Source organism: Lepidochelys olivacea, assembly GCF_965140295.1.
Source record: "Lepidochelys olivacea isolate rLepOli2 genome assembly, chromosome: 4".
NCBI classification, from domain to species: domain Eukaryota; kingdom Metazoa; phylum Chordata; order Testudines; family Cheloniidae; genus Lepidochelys; species Lepidochelys olivacea.
In genome coordinates this window covers 29,158,779-29,179,075 of record NC_140414.1, presented here as the reverse complement: position 1 = coordinate 29,179,075, position 20,297 = coordinate 29,158,779, and the positions used below count along the sequence as shown (strand labels likewise).

Below are 20,297 nucleotides of genomic sequence, written 5' to 3'. Positions count from 1 at the left end.
AAGCTGGCCTGCAGATAAAGTCACAGGTACATTTGCATGAAGCAATATGTATCTTTAATGTATTTTTTATCATTCTTAATAAGTTAGCCACTCAGTACCTACCTATTTCACATTCTGGGTATAAAAATTACATTTTTAAACAACAACAAAACAGTGGCTCAGATAAAGCAGCCCAACCTGCCGGACACCCTCTTCTCCAAACGCTGAAGTGAAAGCACTGGCCCTGCAGCCTATCTGGTGAGTTAACAAATCCATGTCCTGCAGACCAATGGTGAGGACACATGTTCTCAAGTCAAAGGGCCTTCAGGAGAATGTCCTGCCCCCTTCTCCCTCTCTTTTATAACAATGGAGCTCCAGCTGAAGCTCTTCGCAACTGTTGCAGCATGGGAGATAAAGACAGTCTCTCAGATAACCTGGTCCTAATCTGAGAGAGAGCCACATACATACACAAGGGCAGAATATGGGCTTTAAGGGACAGATTATTCTCTTACAACCCAATTCAACTCTCACTGCAGTCAAATTGGTAAATAAGTTGTTAATTTTACTTGAGATAAAAAACAATGAAGGATCTGAACACTAGAAGGAAGGGTCTGGGAACATAGCAAGTACCAGAGCAGGGGACAGAATCAGGACCTGAGTGACCTTGTGTAAATTATTTAACCTAAGCTTTCTGTTTTCATCTCCATTAGCCTGTTTCTTTACTGCTCCATAGGTGTTGTGGGACTTCAATGTTTACAGAACACTTCAGTACCCTTAGAAGAAAGATGCTATAAAAGTGATGGTATTATTACATTCAGATCTGGTCAGAAAATAAGAAGTGGTGTTTGCAAACCATATTTTCTGGTTTTAATAGAAAATTTTAAGATGGAAAATTCAAGTCATACTTAATTATGTATTATTGACCATTTGACCTACTTCTTGGCCATTTGATTTAAACTAACCTGTAGTATCAGCAGAATTTTGGATATGCCCTCTCTTGGGTGACAGAGGGCCTACTCCAAAGTCCACTGATTTCATGGTTTTTGGATCAAGCTCTATAACCTACACTTGATTGGGATGAATCTGATGATTTAACAGGCTATTTTCATAATTTCTATGTTCCCGGCATGACCTAGTGACATACATATCCTGAAGTGTTCTGGGAGCTTCAAATATCACTTATTAAAAATTCATCCTCACTAGAGAGCTGCTTGGATTCTGTTTGGCATTGAAAAGCCATTCATAATCATCAGGGAATTACCCATCTCTGACAGACGTTCAGCCATTAGAACCATTGAGACTCAAATTTCAGGGTGAACACTTGCTGTCCAAATGAAAATCATTAAGTGAATTTCATGTTATGGTTCATCATCATGATACAACATAAAGGGTCATAAACCTTCAAAAACTGCCTTTAAAAATTATTATCTCTTACACTCTAGGAAATCATTACACTATACTATTCCATCTCATCAAATTAATAAAAAGTAACATTTTCCTTAAAACATGCCTTTGCTCAAATGTCAGCATTGCTCATTACTACTATTCACTCCTCGTTTGCTATTTCAAATAGCAAAGAAAAGTTGAGGCCCCTCCAAAGCATGAAGCAGATTTGTGTAATTGGGCTATGAGAATATAATATTACCTGGCACTCTGTTTTGGGGTTTACTATGTATTCTTCTCCCAGTGAGTATGCATCACACACTAAAGAGTCACATCAGTTTCATGAATACCCAGACATTATTTAGAACTACTTAGATTCAGTCTTAAAAAATCTGAATTTGAATGTGTTACGAATATTTCAATTTTACTGGCATGCAGGATAAAAATATAATTGAGTAAAACATCCTTGCAAAATTCTATTAATCTACCCACCCAGATTGAGGAGTAGTTATCAAAACAAACAATTATGTTTGTATGTTTTTTTCATTATAGCCAACAACATGACAAAGGGCAGGCAAGAACCAATACACTTTTGTGCTTTGGCTGGTAAATTTTCATGACAATTTTGCAAATCTCGACTAAATCCATTTTAAAATAAATATTTAGTCAACTAAGATCACATTATTCAGTACCCAGTAACTCAAGTGTGACCAGTTTCAGTGGGAGAAGCATGTCCTCAATAGCACCTGTCATCAGATACAAGTTTGCTGCCTATCTCCACTTCTGTGTCTCTTCAACTCTTCAAATATCTCCGGAAAACTTGTATTTCCTTCCCTCCCCTCCCTCCCTCTTTTTCCTCTTCTTTTATTCTTTTTCTTTAGTTTTATACATCTATTCCATTTTATTTTAATAGCTCTATGCTCAAAATTTAGCTCAGCACAACATTTTGAGACATGGCACAGTTTTTCAGAAAGATACTATTAAAATAAAACAAAGCTACACTGTATTTTCTTACAAATATGCATAAGGGAAAGAAAATGTCTCACACAATTAAAATAACTGGAGTATTGGGAACTGTATTTAGAGACAAACTGGCAGGGGAAATTATTCCAGACTGCGTGATACTTCCAGGATATGTTGGATTACCCAAGCAGCACCTTCTGGCCCACTCATATAATTCCTGAAAGCACCCCTGTCTGGCAGCAGGTCCAGCAGTGAGGGAAAAAAATACGGTGGCTCTCAGCATCTTTGGTAGTAGTCTAATGCAGCCATCCCCCCTGCAACCTACATGCTAACCCTTAACGTATGGTAAAGCCTCATCATCGACTGGTGTAAATTGGTACAGCAGAACTCCTCTTTTTATGGATTAATTGGGGATTGAGGACTTCATAACATTGAAAAATTCCTAACACTGAACATCTCAAAACTACAGCATGTATGGTATGGGGCGCTGAATAGCTTTCTTCTTGTCCTTCAAACTGCTGCAAAAGAATTTCCAGTGCACTGAAGGTATCAGAATGTGAAGGGATGTCAACGTGTTCTTCATCAACATCACTTTTGTTGTGATGTTTCTGCCATTCGGAAAATTGATTCATACAAAATGTTGTTTGTAAGATTCGTACATTCTACAGCATAACACTCAGGAAATTCCAATTTGCTTCAGTTAGAAAAAGGTTGCAGAATAAAATAAATCCAGTCACTCTCAGTAGTTCCAAGTTTTATCCTGCTCCTACCATAAAAAGTCAGAACATTTCATAGTGCACTCCTTCCCTTCTTTTCAACCCCTCCCTGACATGGTGAATGGAAGAGAACAGCCTGGACAATATGGCTGTGATCAATCAGCATAGTCATTCATTTAAGAACAATAGATCTGTTCTTTGTTTGATTATTTAGAAAAAGAAATACAATTGACATTCTGCTTCTGCAGATAATACAGAATACTCTGCATTTCTTTTCTATCATTCAAACACAGAAGGATGACTATTTCCCTTCTGTTTAATGAAGCCAAAGAAAGGACAGTATTATCCTATTGTTCGCTGTTGCATTTACTAATATTTGGCTGGCAGGAATTTTGGTCATGATTATTCCCATCTACCCCAGGAGGCTAAGCCCAGGAAATGAATCATCTGGCACTTAAATTGAGGGCAGACAGATGACAAATAGACAGGAACATTAATGATTTCCCATGATTTCTTTTGTTCCTTTTTGTACTTTCCAACATGCTTTGTAGCTAGCCACTAAATCAACAGCTGTGATCAAAGGAAGTAACAGTTTAGCAATTCAGGATCAATTGGACATATAAAAAGCATTTTTCAGGGCGTTGGTCTGTTATCTGTTAAAAGGGAGCATAAAATACTACTTTTGTAAAACAGACACTTCAGGAATCTCTCTCAAAAAGGAGAAGGCTGCCTTGCCTCCAGATTTAAAATACTGCTGTTTACAAAATGATTCATAATGGACAGATAGGAGTGGTAGTTTCTAGAGATGAGAAATTAGGACACAGCTTTGCAAACTGCTTTGATGCTTTCCACTTTCTTGCACTACTAAATAACCTGCAACACTTCATACTAGATGTCCACTCTCACCGCCTACTCTGTTCATTACTTCCACATTTAACAGGAAAAACATTCATTGTAGATAGACAAGGTGGGTGAGATATAATCTTTTATTGGACCAATCTCTGCAGGTGAGAGACTCAACAGAAGTTGGTCAAATGAAAGATATGACCTCATCCACCTTGTCTCTCTAATATCCTGGGACCAACACAGCTACAACAGCACAGCATACATATGGTATAGGTGTCATTTGGAATCACTTCCTGATACATTGTGCTTCATGGGGACCCAACATAAAACAACAGGTTATGTGACAGTAACAAAATTACTGAGGAATATACTGAAAAGAGACACACACGGGGCCAATATCTACACTGGTGTAGCTCCAGGAAGTTCAACATCTGCAAATAATTTGGCCCATCATTTGGCATCAAGTCCAGGTGTCATACCTGCAAAGTAGTTTCTATTGGTCTGGGAGAATGAAAGTGAGGCAGTGCTCCTGTCATAAATAGAAAGTGAAGGGTAAACACCTTTAAAATCCCTCCTGGCCAGAGGAAAAACACTTTCACCTGTAAAGAGTTAAGAAGCTAAAATAACCTCACTGGCACCTGACCAAAATGACTAATGAGGAGACAAGATACTTTCAAAGCTGGGGGAGAGAAACAAAGGTTCTCTCTGTCTGTGTGATGCTTTTGCCAGGAACAGAAAAGGAATGGAGTCTTAGAACTTAGTAAGTAATCTAGCTAGAGATGCGTTAGATTCTGTTTTGTTTAAATGGCTGAGAAAATAAGGTGTGCTGAATGGAATGTATATTCCTGTTTTTGTGTCTTTTTGTAACTTAAGGTTTTGCCTAGAGGGATTCTCTGTGTTTTGAATCTGATTACCCTGTAAGGTATTTACCATCCTGATTTTACAGAGGTGATTCTTTTACTTTTTCTTCAGTTAAAATTCTTCTTTTAAGAACCTGATTGCTTTTTTATTGTTCTTAAGATCCAAGGGTTTGGGTCTGTGTGCACCTATGCAAACTGGTGAGGATTTTTATCAAGCCTTCCCCAGGAAAGGGGGTGTAGGGTTTGGGGAGGGTTTTTGGGAGAAAGATGTTTCCAAGTGGGCTCTTTCCCTGTTATATATCTGTTAGACACTTGGTGGTGGCAGCAATAAAGTCCAAGGACAAAAGGTAAAATAGTTTGTACCTTGGGGAAGTTTTAACCTAAGCTGGTAAAAAGAAGCTTAGGGGGTTTTCATGCAGGTCCCCACATCTGTACCTAGAGTTCAGAGTGGGGAAGGAACTTTGACAGCTCCCCTTAGCAGATCCACCCTATGGAAGTGAAGGAGATGATCTGGCCCCTTTTTGAAATATCCACCCATTGTGAGTCCTGAGCCACCTACACACTGTATCCATGTTTTTTATTCTCCTGAATTCACAATAAACAGAATATGTTAAAATAGGAAATCCAGTATCTACCTATGGTAACAACTGTTTTAGACTAACACAGGGATTACTATAATGAAAGACCTATGGTCTATCTAGGCTTGTAACATGCCTCTGGCAGTGGTCGACACCTAATTCTTCAAATGAAAGTTAACCCCTTATAATGCATCTAGTTGACTGTGCAAAGTTACACATGTGGGACCGCTTTTTGCCCCAGCTTGTGTCCCCAATAGCATAATATTTTATTACCCCTATCATTGTCTTAGCTTGCATATTTTATATATTCTAGTCGTAAACTGATCCAGCTCTTTTTAAAATCCAGCCATGGTATTTGTCTTGATGAGCCAAATGTTTAAGATGGGGACCGTTCCAAAATGTTTACATATTCATAAACTCCGTAGTTTACCAGCCACAACTCCCTGTTCCATTTGGCTAATATAAGCTAAGCAGCTTTGTTTGTTCTATGGCAGCACTGTCTTGTTTGCCCTTCAACTTCCCCCTCCCCACACACAGTTCTTAACACAAAGAAACGTGAAAAAGAGAAAATGAAAACGGACAATTCCTAGGTGTTACCTCACGTGGCAGATCTCTTTGCTATCACAAATGCTGAACGGGCTCAAAAGCACAAGGCAATTTGTGTGTTTGTTTACTAGAAAAACCCTATTAAGTAAGTAATAGGTTATGAAAATGAACCAGGCGTGACAAAGAATCTATCCTTAGGCAAAAGACTACGCTGGCTCCACTTGATCTACATATGTCTGGAAGAAGGCAGTGAGATTATGAACAAAATTAAATCCAAGCATTATTTCTGAAGGTGCATGACAGAAGTCATGCACCTGAGCTCCCAGCCAAAAACTGGCTAGTGTGTGCTTAACTGGTACGCATTTATATACATTTAAAGGTTTCCCCGAGGTGGCATCTGAGGACAAATTCACATCCCTGTCTCCATGAGAGCACAGAAATAAGTGGACAGATCTGAAAGAACATCACTCTATACATATAAGCATGCAATGTTATTAGGTGCGTATTTAACACCGACAGACCTGATCGTCGGCGGGCAGGATTGAACAGGGGACCTCTGGAGCTTAGTGCATGAGCCTCTATAAAAGCCAACTGGCTGTTAGCTAAGGCTGTAGAGCAGACTCTTTTTATCTCTCTCTCTAAGTATTCCTGGACACTACGGTGCTAAGAAGAGATGGTCACATAAATACCACCCTATACCGGAAACCTACTGACCACTATTCCTACCTTCTTGCCTCCAGCTTTCACCCAGACCACACCACACGTTCCATCATCTACAGCCAAGCTCTACGATACAACTGCATTGGCTCCAACCCCTCAGACAGAGACAAATACCTACAAGATCTCTATCAAGCATTCTTACAACTGCAATACCCACCTGCGGAAGTGAAGAAACAGATTGACAGAGCCAGAAGAGTACCCAGAAGTCACCTACTACAGGACAGGCCTAACAAAGAAAATAACAGAACGCCACTAGCCGTCACCTTCGGCCCCCAACTAAAACCTCTCCAACGCATTATCAAGGATCTACAACCTTTCCTGAAGGACGACCCATCACTCTCACAAATCTTGGGAGACAGGCCAATCCTTGCCTACAGACAGCCTCCCAACCTGAAGCAAATACTCACCAGCAACTACATACCACACAACAAAACCACTAACCCAGGAACCTATCCTTGCAACAAAGCCCGTTGCCAACTGTGCCCACATATCTATTCAGGGGACACCATCACAGGGCCTAATAAAATCAGCCACACTCTCAGAGGCTCGTTCACCTGCACATCTATCAATGTGATATATGCCATCATGTGCAAGCAATGCCCCTCTGCCATGTACATTGGTCAAACTGGACAGTCTCTACGTAAAAGAATAAATGGACACAAATCAGATGTCAAGAATTATAACATTCATAAACCAGTCGGAGAACACTTCAATCTCTCTGTTCACGCGATTACAGACATGACAGTTGCGATATTACAACAGAAAAACTTAAAAACCAGACTCCAGCGAGAAACTGCTGAATTGGAATTCATTTGCAAATTGGATACAACTAACTTAGGCTTGAATAGAGACTGGGAGTGGCTAAGTCATTATGCAAGGTAACCTATTTCCCCTTGTTTTTTCCTACCCCTCTCTCCCCCACCCCCGTTCCTCAGATGTTCTTGTTAAACCTTGGATTTATGCTGGAAAAGGCCTACCTTGATTATCATACACATTGTAAGGAGAGTGATCACTTTAGATAAGCTATTACCAGCAGGAGAGTGGGGTGGGGGGAGAGAAAACATTTTGAAGTGATAAACACCCATTTTTTCATGGTCTGTGTGTATAAAAATATCCTCACTGCATTTTCCACTTTTATGCATCCGATGAAGTGAGCTGTAGTTCACGAAAGCTTATGCTCAAATAAATTGGTTAGTCTCTAAGGTGCCACAAGTACTCCTTTTCTTTTTAAGTAGTCTCGGTGTCACTAGATGGGACAGAACACCACACGCAGGAGGTGCGTGGGTTACATACTTCCCCTAGATGAGGAAGTGCATCCCGAGCTTCAGAGACTTCTCAGTTGAAATCCTGGATGAGCCCCCACTTGAAATACCAACAGACCTAGGTAGTCAGCAGGCAGGATTGAACCTGAGGCCTCTGGAGCTAAGTGCATGAGCCTCTATTGCATGAACTAAAAGCCAACTGGCTGTTACCTAATGCTGTAGAGCAAACTCATTAATTGCTCTCTCTAAGTGATCTTGGTGCCACTAGATGGGACAGACCACCACACCCAGGTGGTGCGTGGGTTACATGTACCTTTAGTTTCTGTAAGACTGATCCCCAGAGATAGAGACCTATCAGTCAATAGGTGTTGTCGGTACAGAGCACCTCTGGTGACCAGATCCTAGATTTACATGTGTAAGTAAATATGATTTATGATGCAACTCCCTTGTCACCTGCAACTCCTGTCCAGTTCAGCACTTCTGAAAAAAGTTGGGCCACCCTGTTTCCAATGATTTGCTCTACATTTCCCTGCAAATTAAGCTCGAGTGGGATATGTTTATAAACAAATAAAATTAGATTCTGAAATAATTGTCAATTCTTCCAACCCATTTCTTTTGTATTTTAAAATTTCAATGTTAAACAGGTGGCACAACATTGTAAAACTAACTGCTACAACAAAATGTCAAAATACATCCAACACGGACAAAAAGCAAAAAAAAAAAAAAAAAGAATTAAATGTAGCAAAAATAAAGACAATGGAAAGTAAATATTTTTACTGTGGGTTCTGCTCCTGCATTACCACTCGGGCAAAAGTCCCAATGACATATCTGGCTCTGATCCTCTGTCAAATACTGCAGGTAAGGAACAACCTTCTCAGAGATAAAGAGATTCAAATTTGGTCTACATTCCACAATCCATGTAAATATGAAGAGGCTGCCCAACTGGCCTGTATAGAGTTCAGAAATCTCATAAAACTAATGTGTAGCTTTACAATCTGCCCTGAGTAGGGGGCAGTGTGTAGCTGCACCGCCCCAGCAGCAGACCAGGGAGACAACTGTGACTTAGTCATACTTCCTTTCTTCCTCATAATTTGCTCTCGGGGAAGAGTAAGTTGCTTCACCTCTTCTCACAGGGCAGCTTGCTCCCCACATGGCCAGCTACCCTAGCCAAAGAGCAAAGGGTGAGAGAATAGGACACCAAGGCTCCTCCCACCCAAAGTCAGTGGGAACATATCAGGAGAGTATGAGCCTCTCTCTGTGGCCAAACACACAATCTGAGCAGAGAAAGGGAAGGCTTTACTCTCCTGTGTGATTGAGTAAGGTCTGTGACAGTCCAATCTATAGGTTTTAATGTACGCCGATCTCTCTCACCTATAAAAGCTGATTCAATCAAAGGTATTATCTTACCAATCTTATCTCTATGGGAAAAAGAAAGAACAGAAAGAGATTTAAATCTGTAAATAGAGGATTTGTTTGTTTTTAACTTTCTCATGCTCGGAAGTATTTTAGTGGTGGTATGTCTGGCAACCCATAATTAATGTCTCAGAGAGATTCAAAGGGGATTTGGGGAAAATTTTAATATTTTTGGGATCATCACCTTTTGCTTGTAACTACTTTAGATTTCTTTCATTAAAGTATTTGAATGAAAGGGGAAAGGAATTGCTGGCAACACAAAAACAACTGCAGTCACATAAAAAGCACACCTTTCCAAGAATTTTCTGAATATCTTATTTTGCATATAAAAGTGCTCAGACAGGCAGTCAACTAGAAAAATAACAACCATTTACAGTAATATGCACAATTTACTATTATGCTAGGTGCTTAAATCACTGATACAAAGGTATTCCTATTTTATGAACGAACACAGAGCTGTAGTCTTCCCTGAACAATACTTAAATACTCACCGTCCTTAACATGCATTATCTGAAGCCTATCTCCGCTTGTTTATTCTTCCTGGAAGAAAGGAGTTGGATCATATCTTGGTCTTAGTCACTCTAGTGCAAACCCAGAGTAAAACCACAGGCATCAATGAAAACTGTTTCGATTTGTATAAGTGTAACAATCAGTGGCCTTTCAAACAACCAATAGCCTTTCATCTCTATAGGTTCATTTTAAGAACAACATACAATCTATCCTGGAGTTGAATACTTAATGGAACAAGAACATAAAGATAACACACTTAAAATTTCCTAATGGCATTTTCCTAAGCAGCATTGGTTAAAAATACAGTTAGTTACTGTGCCCATTTTTAGCAGAATATCCCTGACCAAACATTGTAAGTACAACTAAAATAACATTACAGCCAAATTTTTCATAAGTGGGTGCCTAAAGTTAGGCTCCTAAGTCTGTATTTAGGAGTATAAGTGGCTTGATTGTCAAATTGTCAGTCCCCAGCAGCTCCCATTGCTCTCAATGGGAACTGAGCAAATTTGGTTAGTACCTAACAGTCTGAGGAACCTAACGTTAGGCCCTCTTTTTAAAAAATCTTGGCCTATGATTATTTCAAACTTGTTTAGTCACAGTTGGTCCATTTTAGAGTTTCACACTTTTCCTGTTAGTAGCTACAGTAGCTCAAGTCTGACAAATAGCAAAGACAGAAATAAAACCTCAGCACTCAGAGCTTCAAAGAAGTGACAGCACGAACTGCTCCTTTTAGATCACAGAAATTCAACATTAACTACAGCTGTAATGCTGACGCTTTAGACAATTCAGGCAGGATTGTTAACAAAGCAGTGTGCGGGGTTTTATTTTACTTTCTGAAATATTGAGAGTGTAGCTGTGCCATGGTGGGAGAGAATTTATTTATGTGAAACTATAAGGTTGCTGTCATTTTTCTTTATTTTGCCAATCAAATAAAAACAGACAAAGTAAATGTCTTGGACCACAAGATAATGGCGACTGATGTTACCATTAGTAGTGACTTCCATCTTGCACCCTGCCACTTAAATGGAGAGACAATAAAGCTTTCTTAAATGACCCTCAGCCACCTAGAGAAAAACAAAACTTAGTAGACTTGTAGATGTGATCTTTAATTAAATGTGAAGCAATAGAACTACAGTAGAAAAACAGATTAAAGTGGTGGTTAGAGGTGTCTCAACGCAGATCTCACTGGATTTATGAGTTTAGTATTTTATTCTGGTTTTGATGCACACTTTTTGCTCTGATTTTCAAAGACAAGTGCAGTACATAAATCAGATGCACTCCCTCGTCTAAACAGGTTTTTGACAGCAGAGAGTCTGTGAGGATCTCTAAGATAGCAAATATACAAGGGTCAAGGTCTTGGGGCAGAAGTTGGGGGTCAAGAGGCTCAGTGTCAGATTGCTGGGCTGAGGTCAGTATCAGAGTCAGGACTGGTGTCAGGGTTCCAGATCCAAAGCGAGGGTCAGAATCCAAGTGAGAGCCAAAGTCGATGCTGGGAGTTTGGGAGCAGAGAAGCAGAGTCGTTTGTAGCAGTTCAGTGGGGATCGGCATTGTTGCCTGCACACTTCCCAGTATGCCCCATGGGCTTATATGGGGTCAAGGAGCCGATTGGGAGCCTCCAAGGCAGCTGCCAATTGGGTCTCTCAGGCGGGACTTCCCATAGCTTAAGTGTGCTGATGTTTGCGGGTCTCAGGGAGAAGTCAGGTTGCAACAGCTGCTAAGTGGCAATGTGGAAGGTATCTGTTGCCTGGTGGCTCCAATGACTCATTTCAGTCCCGCCAGTCCTGATATCACCCCCCTTCCAGGGGCACTTCTCCACACCAGGCCAGATTTATCTGGGTGAGGTGTGTGGAAGGCTGCTATGTGGTCAGATGCATGGACCCAAGATGTCCACTCCCAGGAGTGCCCTGTCAGGGCCATAACCCTCCCAATCAGTGAAATGCCAGAGGGAACCACATTTGGTTTTAGAATCATGCAACATCTCACGAACCTTATTTTCATCATGATCCTGAACCCATACTGGAGGGGGCAGCAGTTGTGGAAAGTGAGCAGAAGAGTGGTTGATGTGCAGCTTCAGCAAGGATACGTGGAACATTGGGTGTACCATGATGGATTCAGGCAGACGGAGCCTGAAGATCACTGGGTTGATCACCTGGTTGATTGGCTACAGCCTGAGACATTGGTAGTCCAATTTGTGACAAGGCCAGTCCATGTGAAGTTGTTGTGCTGAAAGCCAGACCTTTTGTCCCACTGGAAATGCTGGGCCTTCCTGGCACTGGTGTTCAGCGTATTGCTTGTACTCCCTCTGGGAGTTTTCAAGATGTGCCTTAAGCACCTCCTGGACTTCACAGCTCTATTGTACCCAGGCAGTGGCTGCAGGGTTCATGGAGATGGCAGGTACAGCTGGGTGGATGTAGGATGGAACCTAAGTTCACACAGAATGAACTCTGTCCTGTGGAGACATGGTTGGCATTATTATAAGTGGACTCTGCCTGGGACAGGAGAGCCAACCTGCTGTTCTGGTTATAATTTGTAAAGCATGGTAGATATTGTTCTAATACCTGATTCACTCTCTTGGACTGGCCACTGGTCGGTGGATGATAGGCTCGGACCCCAGGCAGCCACAAGGTTTTGTGCTAGAAATGCAATATAAATTGCAGACCTTGGCTGGATATGAAGTCCATAGAGGCAGATAATGTGCATCACCAGGAGTTGAGCTCTCTCTTCCATAGTGGGCAGGTTTGAAATGGTGGTGAAGTGGGCCATTTGGTTAACTGATTGATCATGGTGAATTTGACTCTATAATCATCAGACAAGGGAAGCTCCACTACAAAATCCAGGGTGATGGCCACCCAAGGTCTAGTCAAGGTCTCTCTGGGTATTAGAATGCCGAGCTGTCTCATGCATGGCCTCTTGGTGTGAGCGCGTATCTTACAAGAATTTACATAGGAGTGCACTACTACTCACATGCAAGGCCACCAGAAAGAGCAGGCAACCAGGCAAAGGGTCTTTAAGATGGCTGGAGTGGCCTGCTAGCTGTGAGTCATCACTGAGTCTCCGTTCCTCCAGTTGGGATCATCCCAGCAGGACATACATATGATCCTAGAGTAATGTCTGATGTTGTCCCACTGCTTCCTACCTCAAGTTCCTACCTCAAGGTCATATTTCCAGGCCAAGGTCAGTATCAGAGGTTAAGACTGATATCGGGATTTGGGGTCCAGGGTAAGGGTCATTGTCCAAATCAGAGCCAAAGTCAATGCCAGGAGTTCTGGAGCAGAGTAGCAAAGTCAATCACAGCAGCTCACTGGGGATCAGCTTTGTTGCCTGGAGTATTCCTAGTACCCACCCTGTGGACTTATATGGGCCAACGGGTCAACCAGGAGCCTCCAAGGGGACTGTCAATCAGGTATCTCAGGCAGGACTTCCCACAGTGTATGTCTCCTGCTGTTTGTGGGTCACAGGAAGCAGCCACTAAGTGGTGATAGGGAGGTGTCTGCTGCCTGATTGTTTTGCTGACCCAGGTTCGAGTCCTGCCAATCCTCACATCAAAGACAAATTTTCCTTTGCACTATAGGGCCAGCACAGCCCAAAGGATTTACAATGCCCCCAGGGGTGATAGTATGGCCAGACAGTCAAGCAGTATACTGGTTGAGTGCCTCTTTAAAGTGTTTACCACATGCAGAGCTGGAATTAAAGAATTAAAGTGGCTGCTCTTCTCAAAGAGGAATCCTGAGGGAGGGCAGGCAGTATTTTCACTACTTGCCCTCCCATGGGGTTTATCTCCCCTAGGGCACAGAAGACTTCACTGATGTTGGAAGGTACAATTTATATTTCGTCAGTGAATTTGGTCTTATTCTTATTGTAAATGGAAGAAGTATGCTTTAGTTTGTTTTGACTACATCTGTATGGTAGAGTTTATCTACAATATGATAAAGATTTAAGTCCAATAATGCTTTGCTGTAGACCTTTATAACATACTGAAACCAATATAGTCTCAAAATACATCACTGAGACATCACCCTATGTATGAACAAAATATTCTCCTTAGAGTATTACCTCTTTGGAGCAGAGACTCTGTTTTCATGTATATTTCCCTAGTGCCCTAATTTGGTGTAACGGCACAGATCCAGACACAATAAAATGGGGCATCCATGCACCATAAGTGTTAAATAATAATCCTAAATAGGCTTAATTCTTTCTGTGGGTGTCCTTAAAAATTGATGTTTACACTGTCAGTAGTTAAATGGACTGCAGTATCTGAGGTATTTTCACACTCTAAGGACAGGGAATAGTACAAATATATTGGAAAAGTAACTGCCATGCTGCAATAAACATCTTTTTAAACGGTAGCAAAGTTTCTGGACTTGATTTAAATTCCTTGAAGTTCAGACAAATCATTATTCTGAACAAACAATATGCTTGTTTTAAAATCACTGATAAGTCTTTACTAAAATAAAATCTAAAAATAATCTCTAAAACCTATTCTATCGTTGCTATTTAATGTGAGTGGCTTGAGACTTCTTTGTTCATAGTTCTCATGCCAAATGGTACCTTTCTAATATCTCAGCGATTGTTCTTCTCTTCTTGTTTGTCTGCCAGCTGATCCCCCCCCCCCCCCGGGGGCAAAAAAAAAAGGCCAAGGTTCTCTTTGTTCTTCTGTGTTATCAAACATTTTCAAAGCATGTATTATGAAACAATACCAGGAGTCCAAACAAAAACTTTGAGCTGTGTTACCATATTTGTAAATCAAACTAAGGAACCTCATTAAAATGACGAAGAGCATAAGAACAGCTCTTCAAAAGAGAATCAGGAAATTCTAAATATACACATGCTTACTTTAAAAAGCTCACAGTTGCACAACTATAGATGTCCCACAAATACTGCTGGATCTAAGGAATGTCAAAGAAGACAATGTGAATACAAAGAGAGCTCTCTGAAAAGTGAGGGGATAAGAGCTAGAGGAAGACTGGAGTTTGAAGAAACAGGACAAACACCACAGAGTAATTTTTAATGGGTAACAGCAAGAAGCTGCTTTCTTGGAGACGAGATAAAGGCATTGGTCACTGCCCTAAGAGTTAGGCATATTGAGCCCAGATTTAATTTTGATTACGCTGCACTGATGTAAAGAGGATGCAAAATGTCCCGTGCAAAAGGAGATGACAGTTATGTTGTTGTTGGTTGGGTTTGGGGCAGTGGTTCTGCTACTGAATAAGATTCTATAGTGTCCAGGCACATCGTATGGTTGGGCAGTTATGATTTTCACCAAATAAAAAGTCATATATTTAATGTTTTCCTGGTGCAATGTGTTAGTAATAAAGGCACATGTGTTTATGTTAAGAGGAACTCCCCAAGTCGAAACTCAATAAGGGACATATATTTGACAGTTTTGTTTGAAGGCTTTTTCCCACAATCAATTACTTCATTTAAATCACATTTACCTCCTCAGCCCACTTGAAAACTAAGCTATTACTCTCATCATGAAATTCCCCTCTACACAACCCATCTACCACAACAGGACCTAGCCTCAACCACATATCTTCCAAGTCTTAGTCCACCAACTCATTACCTGTACCCATAAAATTTTAGACCCGACAGTCTGTATCTTAGTCTAGCTGCAGGAAAATATTAAAAAGCTAACCCTGCAGAAGAAGTGCGAGGACTGTACGCAAAGTTTTGAATGTTGCAGTCTTAGCTATCACCTTTAAAAAGACAAGGATAAAGAGAAGCAGGACCCAAAATTACTTTAGCTTCCACACAACTGTATCATGAGTGTTTAAGCAAATCTTTATGATGTAACTGAGCAACTTCATCTCAAAACTCCCACCACTGGCTTTCTAGTCATTTCCCCCCTCATTTCATTGGTCTGTAAATGATCTGTAAAGCAAGGTGATCTGCATGTGTGAAGACAGAATGAGGGCACCTTGAATTGGTCTACATTACAAAAAATAATCATGTGTGAACGCAATTGGAAAGTCAACTTGGCTGTCAAGACACTTAGCATGAAACAAGAAAAGTTTCTTCTCCTTACAGTGGCTTGAGGGGAAAGGTTTGTACAGCACTCTAGAAAGTTTGTTTCTTTTGTCAGGTTCTTTTGTGTCCCCCCTCAATGGATTCACTCCTTCCTAATACTCAAATAATGCCAAAACCTTTAGGCTGTCTTGCAAATCTGTAAAGAACATCTACCAATCCCAGTAGAATATCTGCTGGCTTTACTCTGAAAGCCAATTACAATGTTTTACTTGCTCTGCCAAGTAGAATTTACCAAAGTTATCTCCTACACATCTTCCTCAGGTGAACCTATCATTATATACATTTGTTTCAAACAGGAGATTTACCCAAGTCAGCTGAATGTGAACTGTAGGATTAGTGACATAGTATTTCAGTTACATGCCACAACTAAAGCTATTTCTGCCTCTCTTATTTCCAAACTCTTGTGGGATTAGTTGTCATTTTAGTGGTTCTGTATGTGTATGTGTTCTATGTGTATGTAAAAGTGAAGGAGCTGAATGTTTCATTTACTACAAAATGTATTGCCTCTGTTCACCCACATGAGATGACATACATTATCCTGCCGGGCAAAATACTATAAATGTCACATACAATGATGCAGCATACCAGAACACAGACTACACTAGAATTTAATGCTTTTCCAGAGTTTCCAGAAGATAAAGAAAAAACAACATTGCTGAAAGTACTCAAGCTCACTTTGGTTTATATAATTCTCCCCTTCCCATAGTCATCAGTCCTGATTTTCTTTCTTTCAACTTTATTTTGATGGAACTTTCATCTTTTATATTATATATATAAAATCCCTTTGTGGACGACAGGATATATTTTAAAAACACAGATGAAAATTAAGGTAAGATATAATCAGCTCCCTGAAGCAGTCTGAATGATAATGCACCTTGTCTACAGGGTGCATTAGGCGACACCAGGGGCATGTAAATGCTCGTGTGCCCTAGCTGGTCACGCACTAACTGGCTCATATAGACCCTGCTGTCAAGCAGTCAAGGTTCCCTAGTGAATGTCAATGTAGTCCCATTTCAAACTAGGGTTGCCAAGTTTCTAATGGCAGAAAACCAAACACCATTTCCCCGCCCCACCCCCCTTCTCCAAGGCCCTGATCCCCGCTCACTCCACCCCCTCCTCCCTGGCTTTCCCCCACCCCCGTTCACTAGCTCATTTTAACCCAGCTGGGGCAGGGTTTAGGGTGCAGGCTCTGGGGTGGGGCCGGGGATGAGGTGTTTGAGTGCAGGAGGGTGCTCAGGGCTGGGGCCAAGTGGTTTGGAGTGAGGAGCGGGATCAGGGTTGGGGTGTGGGTGGGGGTGCGAGCTCCAGCTGGGGGTGCAGGCTCCAGGGTGGGCCCAGAAATGAGGAGTTCAGGGTGTGGAAGGGGGCTCCTGGAGGGGGCAGGGTGTTAGGTGCAGGGTGCTGGCTCTGGGAGGGAGTTGGGTTCTGAGCTGGGGCAGGGGTGTGGGAGGAGGTGCTGGCTCTGGGAGGGAGTTTGGGCGCAGAATGGGGCTCAGGGCTGTGGCAGGGTGTTGAGGTGCAGGAGGGGGTGCAGTCTCTGGGCAGCGCTTACCTCAGGTGACTTTTGGGAAGGGGTCAGAATGTCCCTCTGGCTCCTCGCTGCATGGGCTGCCATGGGAGCTCTGCGCGCTGCCCCCTGCAGCTCCAGCCACACGGAGCCAGGGAGGGAGTCTGCCAGCCCCACACCAACCAGACTTTTAATGGCCTGGTCAGCGGTGCTCAGCGGAGCTGCCAGGGTCCCTTTTCGACTGGGCATTCTGATCAAAAACTGAACACCTGGCAACCCTATTTCAAACAGATCTAGATTAACATGCTCTAGGGAACTTTAAGTGCATGCCCAGCAGTGTCCACACAGGTCAGTTAGTTTGTGACAGGCTAGCAGGCACTAGAATATACATGTCTCTGGTGTGGACTAACCTGCCATGTAGACAAGTCCTAAATAAGTTTAAGCCTGAATACTTTCAATGTGTTTTGGGGCATGCACCATAGAGGCTAAATTCACAGTAATACATAGTCAGAGGAAATATTAACAAAACAATGATGCCATGCCACAGTGATGCAAATAAGATAACAAGCCTCATTTCAATGTCTGAAACGAAGAATTTCTGAATACATATTTCAGAATACAAATTTCACCTATGCAAGTGGGATGAATAGCCCCTCTCAATATCTGTCACAAACAGATTTGTGCACGTTTGGGCAGGAAATCACCTCTGGGATGTTATCCTGCCTGGTCCCCATATAAAACTGCCGTAAGTGGTGCACACATGTCTATACGAAAGCACGTAAGCATATTAATGGGTACCAATACTGTAGCCATTGAAGTCAATGATAGCTTTGCCATTGATTTCAGGGGGTGTAGGATCATACCCCCGGTGCAGGGGGAGGGATAGCTCAGTGGTTTGAGCATTGGCCTGCTAAACCCAGAGTTCTGAGTTCAATCCTTGAGGGGGGGCCCATTTAGGGATCTGGGGCAAAAATTGGGGATTGGCCCTGCTTTGAGCAGGGGGTTGGACTAGATGACCTCCTGATTAAATCATAGGAGGCCACAGTCTACTTTTTATTACTCTGATTACAGGTTAATGATCCAAAGCACACGGAAGTCACTTGAGCAGGATTTCATGCATATTGTACCTGCATATTTTAAATCCCGATAAACCACTGATGTACAGTTGTACTATTACATCATCCTAATGCAAACCATCTCAAATGAAGGGACAAAGATTTAGCTAAACATTCTGAGCCAAAATCTGCTATTGTTCACAAGCATGCAAAATTTCATCATTTTCATAAACTGTAAAAAGTACTCTTGCACAACAAATTATAATAGTATTCTGGAACAGTATTTCACTCACATCTTCCAACTTTTGAAATTACTTTGTCTTGATAGAGGGCACAGTATTTAAAGTATGCAGAATAGTTTTAGATCTATTCAGTGGTCCCACTTGGATAGCTGGCAGTCACCTGGCTGAACGAAAACTCAATGCAATAAAGTTGATGTCCAAACAAACCTCAGAACCATTCAGGGAATAATTATCCAGAGTCCCTTACTAGGAGGCCTTTGGAGACCACAACGGTACAGAGGTTTATATGGCTTCAATTTGTTCTCCTAATTATCAATTCTGTCCTGGATTGTCTGATGCCTCACACTGTTATAGTCACTAATGCTTCCTGGGCAGAAAAGGAGTTACATGTTCCCAATAACTAGTTTCAAATCCAGTGCTGGAATTCTCATGGACATTGTTTCAATCTTATCATCAATTCCAACTAAGGTTTCTTGCATCACAGTCCAGACATCTATTAAGAGTTTTATTGGTTATTGTGAGCGTACTACGCTTGAGACTTCTGGAATTTCCTAGATACATGCCGGTTGAAAGGAGACTAAAGGTGGCAAACATTAGAAGTCAGCCTGAGTCTACCTCACCAATAAACGGACATTGGTGCAGTGCAGGTGGGAGCAGGATGCACAGAGACATCTTGTCCCAACAGAAATTCTCTATTAAAAACAACCCAGAAATAGCACAGTGTTGACAATACTTCTGACCTCCAATGTTAACATTTTAGATGCATTACAGGAAATCTCTCCTATTAAACACACTTGAATATTGAAATGCCCTGTGAAGCCAGCTCATTGTGCCGCTTCTTTATTCTCCCACTTTGAATACACCCTTCTCCTCTGATTTTATTTTTATTTTTATTTCCCCTTGACTTTCAGCAAGGAAGAACCCTTCCCATTTTCCTCATTGTGGCATTATATGTGGTCTTTTGCTTCTCTCATTTTTTTAAAGGGGGCTGGAGGTTATCCAAGAGAGTGTCTCTCACTGTTCATTTTAGAGAGAGAGAGAGAAGAGATCAGTGAGACTCCATGCTCTGGAGAAGTCATGAGCAAGACGGCACAAAGGAAAGAAGGATCCTGGATTCAAAGAATCTCTGACCTACACCCGAAGGACACTCCGGATTGGTGAGAAAATTGAGGCAGAAAAATGCATGTACGTGTTTTATTGCTTTGCCTACGTCTGTGCAAAGTAAAGACATAATTGTGCTTAGAAACCTTCCCAAAGCACATTTGTTTTCTTCACTTATCACTTGCCCCTGAAGTGTCAACTGTAAACCCAGAGCTCCGACATTGCTGGAGTCCTAGAAGAGAGTGTGCTTCAACTATAGGGGAGACTGAGGAGTCAGCACTGGTGCTGGGAGAATGGGGTCCCAATTGCATGAAGGAATAACTGACAGAACCTGTACCAAAGATTTATGCCAGGAAGGCCAGAGAGAGAGAGAGAGAGAGCGAGAGAGCTGCAGCCTACTGAGATGCAGTGAAGCAAGCTTAAGAGCACAGAGACTTGCCATGTATGTTATGGCCAAACTGATTAATCAGCAAAGTTAAAGCTTGAAAATAACTTCTGCTCCTTTATAAACTCCTTGCTTTGTTTTTTTTTTTCTTCCCACCTGTAAAATAGGCTGTTTTCCCACCTATTGCTCCCGGGGAAATGGTCT

The 20,297-nt window shown here is 41.7% G+C and overlaps 1 protein-coding gene across 2 annotated transcripts in view; it reads right to left on the bottom strand.

Annotated features, from left to right (window-relative positions):
- GRID2 (glutamate ionotropic receptor delta type subunit 2) overlaps nt 1–20,297 on the bottom strand; it is a 1,048,711-nt gene that overhangs the window by 690,327 nt on the left and 338,087 nt on the right. The window lies entirely within an intron of this gene.